The following is a 15,448-nucleotide window of genomic DNA, read 5'->3' as shown; positions in this document are numbered from 1 at the left end:
TTCCAATATTCCTCCTGATCTATCACAGACATTTGAAATTCTTTTGGATGCTTCAGTGTATTTTCTCCATCTTCATTAATTTTATTTCCCATATGCAAAACCAAGTCATTTAAATACAGTTTTATGCCTTTTCCCTACTAGTTCTGTAAAAGCAATTGGAAGAATCCCAATATATCTGATGATCTTTACCTTTTCAATTTTTTCATTGATTTCAGTACTGAAATGGAAGGTTTAATTTATTAAGCAATTTCTATCAGTGGATCCTTAATTCCTTAATTCCTGTTTGGTCTTATGGTATGACTGCAATATTGAAATTTCTTGTTAGTTTTGGTTTTTAGCTTGTATGAATTTTACACTTTATGTTTATCATCTGAGTAGAATGCAAAGGCATTAAAATACATTTCAGTGTCTGCAACTCCTTTACTCAGGATCTTCAGCATATAGGAAAAGAACTCTGGAGAGAAGAAGTTTCTGCATGGTACCTTCTTTATGGGTGTCAAAATATGAACTGTTTTCCTCAATTACAGTTATCAGAATATATTAGTCTCTCGTGTTTCTGTTCTCTGTTTAGATGAATACAATTTAATGTAAACCATATTTGGAGATGAGTAATGAACTGTAGGAATTATAAAATTGGTTCCTCTAACTTTTCCTTAATAATTCCAGAATATTTCAGTGAATATTTCTGATGATAAATGAAAGTCTAGAGGAGGAGGAGATTAGTGCAGACATTTGTAAACTATTTTTTTTTTTTTTTGGTTAAATGAGCAATCAGGTAAAACTCAGTTCTGTGCAGATGGAAGCATACAGCTGTGGATCACAAAAGTTCTGTTTTAGCCTTAATTAAAAGAATAGCATGAGCTTTGTTGGGACTCAGATTTAGTGCTAGCTCTCTGCACTTAAGAGATAAAACATTTCCATGGCATGAGGAGTTTAATCTGCTGGGCTATCTTTGTAAGTAGCTTCAATTTAAATTTCTTGTACACCTTTTTTTCCCCACTAGTCTATCTTATTAGTGTACAAAGAGAAAGTTATTAAATAGTTTTGGACTTTTCCAAAGCTTATCTAGGAGATATTTACTGGTAATGGAAGCAGATTGTTTGACTTTGTGAGAAAAGAACAGATTTCAGTGAAACAGGCAGGGGGAAATTACTTGCACGTATGTAGAAGTAACAGGTGTTGTGAACTCATCCATCATCTCACTCAGCACTCAGGAACAGACAACAGTTTCTTCGTAGAACACTATCAATAAAATATCAGGAATTTATTACTTTGATAGGAGGAGAGGAGAAAAAGGTGAGAGGGAGTCTTAAAGTGAATCTTAAGTGGAACTTAAAACCTTCTGAACTTGGCATCTAGATTTTTTTTTTTTTTTTTTTAAAGATACATACATAGGACATAGGGATGGCTCTGTTTCTACCCCTGTCCCTCCATCACACAAACCTTCCAAAATCTTAGTTGGAGGCAGGATGGAAATACTGAATCTTACCTCAGGAAACTAATTTTTGAAAGACGCTGAGTACTCTGATGAGATTCCGATTAATTTCTACTCCTGAAGGAAGGTGCATGTGTGCTACACCGCACAGACTGGGTTTGCTTGAGACCATGGAGTAAGTGCAAGCTGAATGCTAATGAAAGGTGAAAGACTGGCAGAAGAGAGCAGTGCAGAGGGGCACTTCATATCTCAGCAGAGGGGGTTCTTCTTACTGAAACTCATTTTTTGCACCAGGAACGGAAGGATGTAGGGAGGCTGATGAACTGCAGAGCCACATGAAGCACACTTGACAGGCCACATTCCATTCGGAGGGAGGAGAAATCAAGGCTTAGTGGTCAACTGGCTGGTGAGATCTTGTGTAGAGGAGCAGTCACTCTTCTTTGTCTTCCCAGTGAGCAAGTGCAGAATTTTTTCCAGTTTTCAAGTTGACTTGCATCAGGAAGGACACTGGGCAGGAGAGAAAAGGGGGGTAAAGGCCATTCAGAAATAAGTATTTCTGATCATTTTATTAATAACTGTGAGAAATGTAGCACCTGGCAAGAGAGATAAGTGGATTTTCCTAAGCTCTCTTATAGGCAGGTAAATATTGTTCTGGTTTATGGCACTAATAATTAAACAGAGCACTAGTCTGTCTCTTGGCAATTTGAAACTTAAGGTGGTTGGTTTCTGGAGGCATGTACTGAAATCGGAACAAAAACTACTTTATATGTAAACTTTGTAATAAAAGACTGTATATATTCTGTCCAGTGGATATATTTCAGGAGCATATATAGCACTGAAATAACATGTTTTTTCATTGTCTTCCAAGTCATCTAGGCACCACTCTTGGTAAATATTGCAGTTCTTAAAAAACAGACCAAGTAGACCTAAGATCTGAGGAATACTAATTCCTTTAAGAACATCATGTCCCTAGTGCAGTTTTATGAATAATAGATTAGTATAACATTAATTAATATTTTTGTATCTTTTATACAACGTGCCCATAGTTTGTTAAACAGTATACTTATTTCATATACTTAGATCACAGTAAAAAATAATGCCGTGGCCCTGGAATTGGAGTCCCTATAATTCTGGGGAAAGCAGTAGCACCTGGGACTTCTGAGAAGTCCTGACTTTCAGAAACTGGCTTTAAATTAGGCTGTGAATGCATTTGCAGTGGAATGCAAATCTTATTTGTGTAGTGCCTAAACCAAGTTCTATGTCTCAGACTTTGGCTTCTGGGTACTTCTACCTCACAAGAAAATATGAAGAGATGTGCAGGTACCCTCATTAAGTTCAAATTTATGTTATTCTCATCCTAAAATTGTTACTCTTTCCTCTGGTCACCCCAGCCAACAATCCAATTAGACTGAAATGCTTTTCAGTGGCCCAGACAACAGTGTGTACAGCTAAGATGGAGAACTGCTCACAACCTCTGGAAAACACCATGGGAGCATCAATAGGACTTGGTGCTGCTCTGCTTGGCTGGCTCTTCTGCTGTGGGACTGTGCTCCCTTGGTGAGTTCCCTACCCAGTCTATGTTTTTGCTGCTTTAACTCCCAGTTTGCCTCCTCTTAGGGTGCAACTTCTGCTTCTTGCATTCCCCTGAAGCTTTTTGTAGGTGCTCTCCTCATCTCTTCCTACAAACTAGCAATAACTACTCCTATAAAGAAGCTGGGGGCTTGAAGTGCTTTTCAGTTAGAATGTGGAGGCTTTTCAGACCAGTCTGACTGTCTAAGGCTTCTTCCTATAGATATATAGTTGTGTAGGGCTTTTCTGTTTAGTTTTTTGTTTTTCTTTTCTAAGGGTGGGGATGGAGGGGAAGGATTTTGCTCCTATAGCTCACCATGAGAGACACTTAAGAAGACCATGCTCTTTCCCTGTGGTGAGGCCTGGACAGGACACTCACTGACCTTCACAAGATCTTACCTATGAAAAGCTTGCAGTAGCTCCAAGCCAGGTGATTGCTGTGTGGATGCATAGCTTGTCCTAGCTGCTCACTAATGTCCCAAGAGGGGACAGAGCACTTGATAGGTGTGAAGCTAGGGCCAGGACATTTGTAATGTGCAGCTCAATCATGCTTCTGAAAAGCAACCTCTGTGCCTTGTTTTACCATTAACCCACTCCCATGTCTGACACCGGGGCATCAGTTGATGGGAGGTAGTGGCTGAACAATAGCTATTGATTTTTCATTTCATATTAACGGCATGGCAAGCTCTGATAGTGAGGGTAGGATGCTAGTGTAGACATTCCTATTTGGCCATGAAAGAAGTTTCCTTGCCTTCCCTGGACCCTTACCTCATATAGGTTTCTCTCATTAAGGCATCAGACTAATATATATATCTATATCTATCTATCTATCTATCTATCTATCTATCTATCTATCTATCTATCTATCTATCTATCTATATGTATCTTTCTGATGTTTTTTTGTCTTGGAGCAAGCACCTGTTCAGCTTAAAATAGATAATTGCTTATCAATTATTTAAGCAAAGCACACTGAGGGAAATGGCAAACAATGAATAACAGAAGTGGGATGGAATACAGTGGGAATTCTTTCTGGTTGGAGATCAGTGTTTAGACAATTACAGACAGACACTGGCTTCGTTTGGTGGAGAGTTCAACAAGCTAGGTGGTTTTCTTTATAAGATGAAATATTGACCTAGAATTCTTTTCTAACATCCTGCTAAGATCTGTTTTAGTGAAGTCACTGGCACTATACTTGTTAAAAATATTGAGAAGAGATGAGATATTATTTTGAAATTTCAAAAGTTTGCAAAGCTTTTGTAATTTTGCAACAGATCCTAGGATTTTGGCAGCAAGTTAAGTGGAATGTTTATATCATTTCTCCTGTAGTATCAGTGGACTTAGGAAACTAGCAGAATTCAAATGAAATAGTTTTAGCTAACAATGTTTCCACAGCATGAATTTTTTCCACAGCACAGGTTGTTACTTCAAGTGCAAACATTTTAGTATTTTGCTTTTTTTATTCTGTTGCTGTTTGATTTTATTCCCCCTCCCTTTTGGTAGATGTTATTTTTCTCTTTGCCTGGCCTGTCACCATCTCTGCTTGTGGACAGCTTTGCCTTGGCTGCTGCTTCCCATATACGTCTGAAATCTTGGTACCTGCACAGAGAATCTTCTGCTGTACAGATGTTGAGGATGTTTCTAGGTCAGGCTTTTTTGCTGCTTGCAGTAATAGCACTGCTGCTATTACTAGAAATGATTATATAAAAAAGGGTACAGTAAATAGTCTATATATGCAATACTATGATAGGCAGTACTAGCAGTCCAAGTCTGAGCTCTTGCACTGTAGTCTGGAAAAGTAAGGATTGCTTGAAACTTTTGAATGTATAGTATATTCCTTTACCTCCTGTGATAGTGTTTGCCTTAATTGCAGCATGGCATTTGGTTCTTCAGGTTCTGCTGGAAAGCTGAAATCCACAATGTTTCTGTTTCCAAGTCCCTCTGACTGCTCTGGATGCTAGGGGTATTGGAATCCCATTCCTGGTCTGGGCTATTTTAGCAGAACCATTTGTAAAGCTACAGCCTGAGTAGTTTATAATGTAGAAAGGGCCTATCCTGCCTTAAAAAAAACCCTCAACAGTAAGAACAAACAACTTTTTTTGGTTGGTAAAAACCTCAATCTCCACAGCAATGCTAGAAAGCTTTAGCTCTGGGGCTTTATAATAGATTGTTATGGGATTTAAAACTAATCCTGATCCTTTAGCAAAAGGTTGCTGAGAAAGTCTTCAGCTCAGACGACCATGTCAGTATGTCTAAATGGCCTCATACATGGGAGGCAATTCTGCTGAGAACTTCAAACTGAATGCACATTTATAATATCTGAAAGTGGTCTATTGGCTATAGAACTTTAAAAACAACTATGATCACACTTCAGTGTATTGCAATTTGAGCAACCTGTGCAAAATGTAAGCATCCCAGAAATACCACAGCTGTTTTTTGATTCTGCTAAATCTTCTTTGAGATGAGCTAATTAGAAAATACAAGTTACACATGTTAAAATGAAACCTCTGAGAAAATGTCTTCCATGCAAGTCCTCAGCATATACTTGGAAACTCTGAGACCTGGCAGTGTTTTACAGGTTGGACCTGAAAGCCTGAAGCATTCTGCTTGTGGAAGGTAAAAAGAACCATCCTTAAAGCAGGCAGACCCAGGTTGGCTGGCTAGTGAAGGAGGTGATCCTCACTTTATCTTATTTGACTTCGTTGCTCACAATGTTGAAAGCTGCCTGCAGCGTGTGGTACTTTGTGCTTCTCCTTAAGCCTCAAATGGTTTTATGCCATTCTTCTTAGAAGCTATTTAATTGTTCTGAGAAGCCATTTAGAGAATATTGAACCACTGTGATGATATGATTCAGTCCTAGAGTCACTCTGAAGCACAAAGACCCTATTGTCCTACCATGTTACTGAACTGTTGTAAAGGAGAGCTCACTACTTGTAGTTTTGGAATAGTTTCTCATGTTTCAAGCATGCCAGCCAAGAGGAGAATCCTTACTAAACTATAAAACTTCAAGATGAAACCTCCTTGGGGCCCTTCCTGCACAGTGTGCACATGCCCTGGGTAAGGCACCACCAGTACATGGCTGTGTTTCTTCTCAGCCAAGTGTCTCATTTCCAGGGCTGTCCACCTGCTTCATAAGTGGATACACGTATTCATTAATAAGGAACTAGGTTTTGTTAAAAGGTTTTATTAGTGTTTAATGGCCTTCAGAATTTAACACCAGTTTCACAAAAGTGTGGTGTTAAATTAGGGCTGTAGAGAATTGTTGTCCTCCCAGCTATCCTAATTGGAAGTATTGTTGTGGAATTGTACTGATTTATCAACATTTACCAAATGCTTTAGCAACATCATCAGCTTTAGTTGCATCTATCCTAAAATTGCATTTAAACAGGACACTTATTATTAACAGAAGGGGAAATTCACTGAAATATAACACATCTTCATAATCAGAACAATGTTTTAGATGCTAATAGAATTGGTCTAGCTAACTTAGTTTCTGCTGGATTTATAAATGTCTTATTTCCCCATTTTAAATGGAACAAAATGTTAGCTGAAATTCAGCAAGTATCTGCTTACAGTGAAGTTGTGGTGTTGTGTGGGAGAAGATAAAGCTCTTTCCTTCTTCCCTTAGAAATCTGAACGTCAGCAGGGCACAGCTGACTCGTTCTTCCTGGCTGACTGGGCAGAGATCCCTTGAGTAGCTGAGGCAGTGTTCCTTCCATGTCACATGTGTTTACAGGCAATTACATCACATTCTCTGGACTCTTACATCTCTTATTCTTAACTTTCTGCAGACTTTTTTTTCTTACCTTGCATTACTTAATTTCTCCTTTTTTATAATTACTAAATGAATCAATCAAGGCTTTATTGATGTTCAGGAAAGACAATAGTGTGAGGCAGTGGTGTTTTCATTAATATAAACAATTTCTATACAAAAAGGATTCAGCTTTGTTAGTAGGAACTACTCTGTAGCAGGGTTTCCTGTACATCTGTGCTAAAGTGGAGCACATCTCATCCCACTGAGGGATGTGCAACACATGAAGCTTTTAGAGAGGACCTAGAATATAGAATATAGAAGATGGCCAGATAAATACATAAAAATCCCTTTATCGTGCTGTAATTTGTGTTGAAGCAAACCATTTTATAACCTGGGCTTCCCTATCAGCATGAACACAATGAGAAGGCAGAGTAGGTTGTTGGTTTGTCTTTATGTAGTGTATATATAAAATGTGGTGGAATTAATTTGAAAATTCCAAAAGTGTTTTTTTAACTGTGTGACATGATTTCATTTAAAGGAAAATACCCCAGATGAGACATACATAATAGTCTATAAAACCCACAAAGTTAAATACTTCTGGTGAACTTTAATCAGTTTTAACATTCTAAGTTTTGAGTTTAAAACTTTAAAAGTTTTAAAGTTTTTTCCATTTAACAGGATGCTTTTATCTCATAAAATATTTGTAACCTCATACCTGAGATCTGCTTTAATGTCACGCTGTTGTGACATGTCCCTTCTCTGTCTACAGGATGGTGCAGCATCAGTTAATCACTCTACAGGTAGCATGATTTAAAACAGTTTAATTAAAGTCAGCTACAGTGATTCACAGTTGTTGAAGATCTAGTCCAAAGTTCATAAAGTACATTGAAATAAGGGATAGCAGTTATCACAAAAATGCAAAGTATTCTAGCAGTGAGAAAAATGGAAGAAAATGATCTTCCATTTTTAACAATGGAAAACACAGAAGTCTGAAATAAAATACTATGAATATCACCAATATGCAATGACTTCTGTTTGCCTGGTACCAGCTCTGTAATTTGTTACACAGTAAATTTTCCTGCTTAAATTTAATCTGGCTGCTCCATTCCAGATTAACAATAGACTAATTTGTCCTTTTGGAATTAAAGTTGCTAGATTTTGGGCATGAATAGAAGTTTTTCAAATCCTTTTGCTTTGGTCTAATCATTAGAAGTATTTCAGGTGAAAAGTGAGGAACTGTTTGAAATGCTATTTGTACTTTCCAAATGCTTGCTCAGAAAAGATGGTTTTTTCATGCTTGGTTTTTCTGGGGGAAATGAACCCCATGTTATAAATTGGATCGATCCCTCTACATGCTGTCATGACACTAAGCATTGAGAAGAGGGAGGTATCTCAGTGCCACATGTGGTGAGTTCTGTCAATCTTGAAACTTGGCCATTCTGTTTGCTTTTGCTCCAGCAAGGTATCTGGGAATTTAATTTGGGAACCTTTGCCAGGGGTCTGGGGACTCGAATCAGGAATGATGTCTATTTAATCTGGCAGAGAGTGAATGACTGATGTTGAGCATAAGCAATTAATGTTGTGTAACTTTAAGGTGCCATTAGTTTTGAAACAGTGTTTACTGTCAGTATTGCTGAAATACTAACTTTTTGGGACATAGACGGCTCCCCTTTTGAATATTCTTGAATAAAGCATAAGGTAATTGCTCTTGTAGGCATTATGCATGTGCATCCCACAGTGAAAAATGTGTGTCCTTGGGTCTGGTGGGACAAATTCTTCCCTTGGTTACCTGAGAGAAAAGGCAGAGTAAAGTCATACCTATTGCTGATTTCTCTAGTACTTGCTGATGCAAATGAGGGCTGAATTCATTCCAGAGCCTGTATCTGTTCTTTTGCATAGAAGCGCTCACTGTGCTGAAAGATACTCACATTTGCAAGAATGTGTCTGTGTAGTTTACATTTCCAATTTTAATTTTTGAGCAATGTGTAAGAGACTCCAGGGAACAGTGTGTACTGTCAGCAAAAGTTATCTTTTTGATGAATCAGGCACATTGTTTGTAACCATGCATTTGATAGACATGTTGTAATAAGGTCCTGAACTGCTTACTGTGTCTTTATGTACCTTCCCCCTCAGCAGCTCTAACTATTGTGCTGCTTGACCTATATTAATCGTACTACAAACAACAAGTTTAACCATTAACTTGTGGGCCCTGTTTAAATGGATTTTACCAAGAGATGAGAACTGAAGATTTAAGGAGGTAAAAATTAAAAAGAGGGTTACCCAATTTGATGTTTTTTAGTGCTTACTGATCTGATGTACAGGGTGGGAAAGAGTTCAAAGGCCCAGGAATAAAGGCTAACATCATATTATTATGGTCTGAATGCCTAATGCTATTATAGGTATGGACAAGCTTTCCTTAAATGTTTTGTTTATTAAATAACTTGTGAATTTTTCTGAGTGGTTATTCCAATGAGGTATGCCTGCTGTACTTTCCATGTCTATACACACTGGAGCAAGAAGAGGCTGAGAGGGTTTCACTGATGAGGGGTAAATATTGCCTGCTTGTGCTGCCTGGGAAAACTGTCTCTCAAGTAACGTGTGAGGAGACAGTGAAAGCTACAGAGTCCCAGTGAAAGGAGCCAGTGTCAGAATAGTACTTTAAGTATGGAAAGCGCTGAACAATTTTGCTTGGTTTACATGGACTGTATCTCAGGAGCTTAAGTTCACTGAGCAGAACTTGTATTTTAGACCATTAAATGAAAGCCAAAGCTCTGATTATATACAACTCCATAACCTCTGGAACAAGCAAACTGTAACAGCTGATCTATGGTAAATGCCTCATGTGTGCACAAAGCCAACAGCAAACCTGTGGTGGTTCAATGTGATTTGATCCTTCATGGAAAAGTGATTCTGTGTTTGTAAGTTTATTGACATCAGTGATCTTTGACTTAGGTCCTTAAAGGGTAGGCATGCAGAAGTTAAATTGGGGGAATGAGGGGGTGGGAAGCACTGTGCTCTGGGATGTCCTGCCAAAAGCTCAGTTTTCCCTGATAAAGCTGCCTCATCGTATGCAGGCAGGCATTTAAATGTGCTACTGTTTCCATTCGGTGGTTATCTCTCTGTCTGCTGGAATTTCACCATTCTGCCTCCACAGGGCATGTGCAGGTGTCTTGTGCAATCCAAATGTGTGTCCTGCTGGGTCCTGGTGATTGACAGTGGCAGAAATGTATGCTCTAGCTAAAAGTAGCAGCTGATATTCATAGGTGCAAACATCTGTGGCTCACAGATGTCTGCACCTGAGATGTTGTAGGTGTTGAGATGTTGTTACAGCTGTGGAACAAGCATTAAGTAACCCTGTGCATACAGTCAGAACAGAATATGAATGAAAATCCCTCACATTGACTTGAGGCTGTTGCAGAAATACAGAATTGCTCATTTTACCTAAGGTGAACCAAAACCTGCTGTTAGAAACATGCTCTGGAAATGTATGGTACTTACATATATCATCATTTCAACATAATCCAAGCAAGATGAGTGGAAATATACCTGTCTTGTCACTGATGTTGTTCTTTTTCTTAAAACAGGCAAGCTGAGAGAAATCCTTGTCAACTCTGACCATTAACAGCTGTTAACTGACATCTTTGGGCCTTGATTTGAAGATTGCAAACAGCTTGGCAAACACTTAATTAAATCACTAGAAATAGAAAGGGAAGCAGTGAACAAGACTGTCAAATATTAAGTGATGTATAAGACAAGTTAGGGAAGGAAGCCCATGATTTTAACTGCCAGACTTCTCTAACCAGGGACTTCCTTGTCTTTTTTGAATTCCTAAAGACAAAGAGGCACAAAATCACCCTTACAAGGAAGTGATCTCAATTAGAGTCAAAGGGAAAAAACCAGAAATATTGGGGAAAACTTACTATGAGCAAACAAAAATGCAACTGTGTTAACAGAATTTTTCTTGCCCGTAAGTTTATATAGTCACACTTTTCTCTCATGCCAGTATTTCCCAAGGTTTCTGTATAAGTAGGTTAAGCTGGTAAAAGCCTGTATATGTGCCATTTCTGAGGGTTATTTCTGCTTGCGGTAGTTATTCCTAAAATTCTACAGAAATAAGTTTAGCTGAGGAAAACCCGTTTTCAAGTTTGTCCATATGTTTAATGGCATTAATTTCTTTAATCTGGATTAGCAGGCACAGTTTTGCTTCACCCAGAGCAAAGGTAGGAGCAGGGCAGGCCCCCATTGCTACTCTTGACTTTTTTTTTTTGGTCTATCTATCCCTTCAATTCAGAAAGGGCCACATTCAGAATGAGGTCATAGCACGGTGATTTTGTTCTGAACATTAACTTTTGTTCTAGCAGCTGTGCTGGCTGGCACCCATGCAAGGAAATTTAGCATTTTCCACTGTATTGGTACAACAGTATGATTTTTATTTTGCTGTGAGTCTAATGGGCATGTTCCGGCTCGTAATCACGAGAGGGCCTGGCAGATGAGCTTTTGAGATGCTTGTGAACAACTCTGGTGAGAAGCTCCCCCCAGTTTTGTGTGTTTAAACTAGCTTGCACATCTTTAGATTTTTCTCCTAATGACTCCAGGTGGGAAGGTTTGTTTACTTATCAGTTTAAAGCACCTTGTATAGGTTCACATGTTACCTTAATGGGAAGGAAGGGAAAAATCTCGTTTAATAAACTGGTTGTTTTTTTCCAGTTCTCAGGTATGAGCAGAAAAAAGAGTACTTTCAGTCACAGAATGTGACCTGTACAAATATGGGCCAGACAGGTTAAATGAAAGAGTCAGTTTTAACTTTGTGTTTTGTTATAGCTTGCAAAACAATTGTCTGCCAAGAAGAGTATTCTGTGACCCAGTGACAGTAAACTGACACAACAATGTCACACAATTCAGTTACTTTTTGCTCATTTAGTGAATATCTCTACCTTGTAGTAAGTCAGTTCCTCTATCCATCAGCAGCCATCATGGGTAAGAATGCATCTTTTAATGTCTTGATATTTCTGCGCTAAAAGTTTAGTGTGAGCTGCTTGAGAGAATTTTGTCTTGTATCAGAGCTATAAACCTTATCTCAGTAAATAGAATAAAGCTGGCTAATGATCACCAACTCTTTCAGGGAATACTCTTGAAAAGGTAGTAATTTCTTTTGACAATGCAGAAAGCTTCATAGAGAAAATAGTCTTCATTACGTATCAGTAAAGATAAGCAGCCCTTTTCAGGCTGTATTTTCCCGTACAGCTACGGTGTGTGTAGCTTGCTTGACGGCTACATCTGCTCCTGAGAATCTGTATCTCAAGCCATACTCTTACACAGAACTTAGGCTGGAAATCAGTGCAAGTTTTGCAGGTCTTATGACTGTGTGATTTTATTTATTGTTATATATATCTTTTGTTTTCAATTGAAGACATCTCAGAGATTAAGTCATTAAAACCATCGGGGGAAATGGAAATAACTTGTTTGATTATGTGGCTCTTCTGAAATGGAGGGTTGCCAGCTGGAGGCAGTCATATATATGTACAAGATTGCAGCTGGGAGTGCAGTCAAAATTCCTTAAAAAGCAACTAGATGGTGCTTGCATTTATTGCAAGTTTTGTAGGCTCAGGATAATGGAAATACATTGTGGAATGGCGAAAAATATTAATGTTTGCAAACATTTTCATGAAAAGTAAGTAGTAGGACAAAGTGAGCATTATATTGAGATCTCATGAGACACCTTGGGATCCCCATGTGCATGTCAAGCACAGTTAGATAGAAAAAAGCCGTACAGGACCACAATGTCTCAATTTGTACCCAGAAGACTGAGGTATAATGTTAGTTTTCCAGCAAAAATTTGGGCTTTCTCTAGCTCTGTGTATTTGGAATTATAATGATATTTGAATTCACACACAGAAGCAGGTCTTTTAGCCAAAGAGCTTTTCTTTCTTAGTCTCACTTAATTGCTTTAGCTCTGGACTTCTTAGTGCTTGCTTTCCTCCTTTTATCACTTGCTCTGTCAGAGTATCTTTTTATAGAAATTTCAGCTATGCTATTCATTCCAGTGACCTTATTTGGAGTTATTCCAAAGGATGTACTGGTTTCTAAATGAAATAATTCTACTTCATTTCTTTCATTGTGCTCGTATCTGTTACCTTATGAACTCTAAAGCACTACACACAGGTTATCAAAAGTTGTTCTATTAAATTATGCATTAACCAGCACTACATGTTTACACTGTGAATGTTTAATGGCATATTACTACAAATATTGCACTGTATAAGGACAGCAGCTTAGTAAAAAGTATATTGTTATGAGGTGAAAACCAGAGCTAATCAAGGTTTGAAACTCTGTGTTAAATGAGAAGTTTGGATAACCCAGCTCTGGGAATTTACAGACTATAAAATGTACTCAGTTCAGGCTGTTTTCTCTATGCAGGGAAACACCTTGAGCTCAGCAGGACCTTTACCAGTGTGAGAATTGTAGGGCTGGAGCTCTGTTGCAGCACTACTGAATTTTACCTGTGCCAAATTATGTATTTTGGAATGATTTGAACATTTTATAACTGTTGATATTTGAAAAATATCTTGGTGCTTTTTGGAGCAAACCCCTCTACCGGCATCACAATGAAGGGGTGCTGAAAGCAGATGAAGACTCTTATATGACTGAATATTACCAACCTCTGAGAAATACAATTAAGCTGTCCTTGATAGCAGATTCATAAGAGGATGTTCATAAGAGAAAAATGCACTTGTTTGCAAGCTTCATTAGGAAATAGAGAAGTATATCTGCCTCTGGTGTCCTCTTTGTTGGTTTTAGTTGCACAGAACTGGCATCCAGGCATGCAAGCAAAACTGTTCCTATTGTGATAGCTATTAGTATGTAAGGTGAATATTAGTATTTTCTCTGAGGTTTGTGTGATCCTAGGACACAAAGGTAAAAGCAAAGGCTATATTGCTGTAGATTTTGGATAGGTCTAGGTACAAAGTGATTAAGTAATTTACCAAGACCCTATGATATGCCAAGCTGTCAGTTCTTTTGATTATGGTCCTATGTTTTCATCTTCATAACAAAGGGCACACTGCTTTGTAGCTGAGATTTTTTTTGGTCTTTTAAATAAGATTTTTGCTAGACAGCATAATTTTTGTCACAAAAATTTTTGTGGTTTTTGTCACAGCTGGTCTACCTGGAACCCTATATATATATATGACCCAAACCTCCTAGTTTTGCCCAAATACTGGCTTGCTTCCTGGCCATTCCTGTATTCCTACAAAATATCTATCCAATAACATTCAGATTGGAGGACTTAATACTTTGAGAGTAAAGATAAAAAACTGTCAGTGTGTTGACTGCACTGTACACAGAGGACATTGGTGGATCCTGCATTAGAATGAGTAGTGTGGATCCTGTATGTCTCTCATATATTGGCAAATATAAATTTGTTGATAGGCTCTGGTCGGGGTCTCTGGTCCAAGGCTGTTCATGACCCTGTCCTTGAGTTGCCAGCTGTGGTGTCTTCCAGTGTAGTGTTCCTCAGCACATAGTGTGGGAAGCACCAAACCTCATGCAGTTATGCTTTAGTGCTCTTTTCTTATTCTAGTCAAATTGAGCTTGTTCAGGTAACTGTGTCTGGGCCAAGGTTTGGGGGACTGGGGATTTGGGTTTTTCTCATATCCAAAAGAGGTCTTAGTTTCTTTGACATTGCATGGGACTGGCATCTTGAGACCCTTGTGTTATCCACGCATGTTTGGAAAAAAGTCTTCCTGGAGACACAGGAGAACTGGAAAGACAAATATTACTGGATAATAATCCTGAGTTTCCCCTGTGGTCCAGATATTTGGGATGTGATAGAAATGCCCTTTAAGCTCACTTGTTTTTTGGTAAATATTGTTTCACTACTTCCGCGCAAAAGTCTTTAATTCACCGTCAGGCCAGCTACTCTTTCATGATCCTCACTTAAAAAAAAAGTGACATCTCTTATTATGAAAGATTTACTGCTGCTTTTAATAATGTATTTAATATTTTATTCTTTGGCGAGTAGCCTGGACATGTTGCATATAATGAAATGAGCCAAATGGCTCTTCACAATAGCTCTGGTAAATGTACAAGTGATTTTGCTGCTTTGAAAACAGGAAAAAAACCTCGTATTGCATCATTCTGGCTGGGAAGTGCTCAAAGTTATTGTGACAGGACTGTATTTTGAGCAATTGTTGGTGATTTGTTTTTTAGCACACAAAGAAAGTAATAAATCTGTCACCCTGAAAAATCAGGTTGTGACCTAAAGGAAGGAGAAAATTGTGGCTTTAGGTAAAAAAGAGTGACCTGTCTATGAGGGTCATTTATCATTATAACAAAATTGCTGGTGCTCTCCTAGCTGACCAGGAAGAAAGGCTGTGGTAAGCAGAATTGAGGGATGCAAGCATCCGAATATTTTTAACTGATCAATATTTTCAGGATTTACAAGCAGCCAAAAACCTGTCAGCATGCAGAGTAAGTTCACTGTGCATCTGTTCTAATAAAGAAAACAAGGGAGAAAGAGCTTATTTTGGCCTTTAAAAATTAAATGTGTTTTAGATTTGGCATTGATTGTTCAATTCTCAACTGAATCTTAGTACAGGTGCCTTTAGCAGCTTGTATGTCTTGTAGTGATACAAAAAATATGTACGAAACTTAACTCCCAAGGAGATTGAAAGCAATAAATAACATAAATTTTG

At 38.2% G+C, this 15,448-nt stretch overlaps 1 long non-coding RNA gene across 7 annotated transcripts in view; it reads left to right on the top strand.

Moving 5' to 3' along the window:
- Window positions 1–15,448, top strand: part of LOC131580817 (uncharacterized) — a 101,715-nt gene that overhangs the window by 4,559 nt on the left and 81,708 nt on the right. The window contains exon 1 of one of the 7 annotated variants that reach the window (XR_009277966.1): window positions 2,834–2,992. The exons of 5 other annotated variants lie outside the window; for them this stretch is intronic. This is a non-coding gene — a long non-coding RNA (uncharacterized LOC131580817). Of the gene's footprint in view, window positions 1–2,833; window positions 2,993–9,018; window positions 9,155–15,448 lie in introns of those variants that run through there. One more of the 7 variants, XR_009277968.1, reaches the window with a different exon arrangement.

Source organism: Poecile atricapillus, chromosome 7 (assembly GCF_030490865.1).
Source record: "Poecile atricapillus isolate bPoeAtr1 chromosome 7, bPoeAtr1.hap1, whole genome shotgun sequence".
Classification (NCBI taxonomy): Eukaryota; Metazoa; Chordata; class Aves; order Passeriformes; family Paridae; genus Poecile; species Poecile atricapillus.
This window is presented reverse-complemented; position numbering and strand designations above follow the sequence as displayed.